A 3,454-nucleotide genomic window follows, 5' to 3' on the forward strand; every position below is an offset into this window, starting at 1 on the left:
TAAGACAAGAAAAATTGTTGGCACTATAGAGGAGTTTGCCTTAGTCAAACCCCCACTTTGATTTTTCCACCTCCACGAGCAACTAGATAGATAGATTGGATAAAAGTGATAGATTGTGTAATAGAAACAAATCTTTCTTAATGGATGAAAACTTCTATTATTAGAGATAATTGATAAAATGATGAAATGCAAATAGATGGAAAATGCATTGATAGATTAATAAACAAGATCATGTGATAAAATGCAAGATATAAGATAATAAAGTGCTACATAGCGAAGGCCCTCTTAAGATGATAGACATGATTGATAATAAGAGGATGCTAAGTTGTTGTGAGGTCGCAAATAGATTTTGATAGAGTTTTTCTATGAAGTGAGAAAGAGAGAGCAAGATTTGATAGCCAGAGTTGTAAAAAATAAGGGAAAGGAATAAGTTTTATTTATTGGAACGAGCAAGAATAGTTGTTTCGAATGCACCCATGTGAAGGGACACACGTAAAAAGAGGCTTGATGTATAATATAATCATCTGAATCTAGAATCTTTTTGGGACATTTGCATGCTATTCAAACTTTTGTGTATTAAACTCTTGTCTAACTAAAATAATCCAAAATTTCGACAAAGGGTTGCTAATGCTTCATCTTTAAAATCCATGATGTCAGAATGATAAAATCTTATCATGAATTTTGTCATAAATGCACCACGCTCAATGCAAAAGTGTCACAAATATATCAAGAATTATTTATGTCACTATATTTTACCCCCACTTTAGGGTATGTGCACTGAGATGGTGAACAAAGAAGTGGCCACTAGCAAAAAAACAACCTAAAATAGATGAAACATGTGCGTGTTTTTGATAAATTCAAAAACCACATATGTGTTAAGGCTTGGAAAACTTGAGCCAAAACATACATTTTATTTAAACTAAAAATGTATGGATGTTATTTAAAATAAAAAGATGTACATGCTTTTATGAGAAAAAATGCATGCATTATAACACGTATGTGCTACAGTAAGAAAGAAAAACACGTACAAATTTTGTTGATATTAAGCTAGAAAAGGAACATGAACTTAGATGCTAATTCCTTTGGCCTTCTGTTAGTTATTTTTCATCAAGATATATACATAAAATATAACATTTTAGTATAAGTTATATTTTCTCTTGTCACAAGATATTTGGGAATGGTTTCAGATCTCTAGGAGTCATAATGCAAATTCTAGAATTTAGGAGTTCTTATAATTTTTCATACTTAGTCAAAATTTATTAATCAATGGGCTTCTATCATCATTTTCTTGTCATCTCTCTATGTCATGCTTGTTGTCTCCCCCAAGCTCTAGACCTGTCTGTTTTCCCATCTCTCTCCTTCTCCTCCCTCTTCACCTCTCACTCTCTCCTCTCTCCCCGAGCTCTAGAAATTATAATTTCTCAAACTTGGTCAAATTTCAATAATCACTAAGCTCCTATTATCATTATCTCTCTATCGCTATTTCAATTTCTCTTTGTCTCCGTTAACTCTAGACCTATCTCTATTCCTATCACTCTCCCTCTCCCATTCTCTCCTTGTAATGTATAAAAATAAGGTTTCACAAGTTAAGTTATGTAAACTAGGAACTGACCTATTTTGCAAATGAAACATTAAAAGGGAGAATGAACCCAAGAGATCCAATCTTAATTCTACCAGGAAGAGGATTGAATGCTAATTGGATTCAGTTCCCTTTTGTTTGAGTTGAAAATTATCAATTGAAATGAAGCAAATTGAGTGTAAAGAATTAGGCTAAGAAGTGTTTGCATTAATTAGAAACTAAAACTAATTGTACTAACTGATATATCTAATTGTTTACTTGTATCTATAATATGGAGCAAAATCTAAGGGACCAATTCACCTAAAGTGCCCTTGTCTTTTGATTTTGGACAAGATCTGAGAATCTTCTTTCTAAGACTGAGAATGAGATTTCTGCCAAATTTGGAGGGAAAACCTAAGGATACGGGTGCCCACAATGCCTTGATTTGGATAGGGGTGCCCCAAGTATCTTGTTCCCAGAAAACCAAGTCCAAATTATGAAAATAAGGTTTGTATTAGTCTTTTGAAGCTCTCTTGAGCTCCTTGTCTTCGTCAACAACCTATACATGCACATAAAAGGAGAGAAAGGATGTTGTGGATAGGGGTTTGCCTAGGTAAAACCTCGAGTTTGGAATTAACCCCAATTGAAATAGAAATTAAACATGATTTGAGTTGGAAAAGTTTGCCTTTTGAGGGCAAGGCTAGGTCAAAATTGAAATGCTTGAATGTAGATCATTATATCTTCAATAGGTGATGCAACGCTCTTAGGATAAGTCCTCCACGTGTTGATACAATAACATGATAAATCACATAAAATCCATCATGAAAACATAATTAATATATAATATGAAGATGTCTTGAAGTATTTTGATGCTACTTGAATTAGATATGCTCTTGAGGAGGAAGAATTGCTCTTGAATTGGGTGATAATGTTAGCATAAGATATGATAATCATAATGAATTGAGGAGGATGCCTTATGTAGGGATTTCATAACTAAAACCACCTTTAAGACGACTTATATTTAATATATTTTTGCATGGATCTAGGTTTGAATTGATTAGGACTGCCAAATTATCCTCCCAAATTTTGGGGAAAAATTCTCGAGATCATCTTGGTCTCAACAACTTATCCCGAATTTCTAGGGATGCAAGGTAATAAGGTTATAATGCTAATTCTAGCCTGATGGCTCAAACCATGATTTATAGATATACAAAATATGTTTTGGAAGTTGCAATTAGAGTAGGATTACATATAAACCAAGATAATAAAAGATAAAGAGAATTAAGGGCCCAAATAAGAGTGTGATGGTGTAATAAAGTGGAATAAAACTCGTAATATTGAATTAAATATTAATTAATTACAATAAAGGTCCTATAATGCATAGAGAAATAATAAATACTAAAATGAGTGCTAGGAGAGTGTGAAATTAGACACACTAATAAAAGTGTACAATTTACACCACTACATTTAGCCCCCACTTTAATGAAGTATGACCTTATGATCATACTCTCAATAAAGTAGAAATGAAAAGGTAGAGAATCTATGAGAAAGACAAACCAAGGATAGGATAATACTAAGGTATGGACAATCCCCCAAGCACAGGATCCTATCAATCCATGCAAGTAACCTTCACAAAGAAAATAACATTGGTAATAAAACACCAAGATCCAAGTCAACTAGTTGAAGAGACCTCAATAATCAAAATGTCTCAAACACTGATATCATTATTGGCATGTTATTGCAAGAGCACAAGTGGAATTATATAAATAACAAGGACATACACCAATTGAAAGGAATAATACCATGATCCAACACTAGCAAAGTGTGTTATGCTATGGGTTCATGGGAGAGAGAGGAAGGAGAGAACATGGACTTCACGAGCTAGCAAGTTGTGTC

This window comes from Cryptomeria japonica, chromosome 9, assembly GCF_030272615.1.
Source record: "Cryptomeria japonica chromosome 9, Sugi_1.0, whole genome shotgun sequence".
In the NCBI taxonomy this organism is placed as follows: Eukaryota; Viridiplantae; Streptophyta; class Pinopsida; order Cupressales; family Cupressaceae; genus Cryptomeria; species Cryptomeria japonica.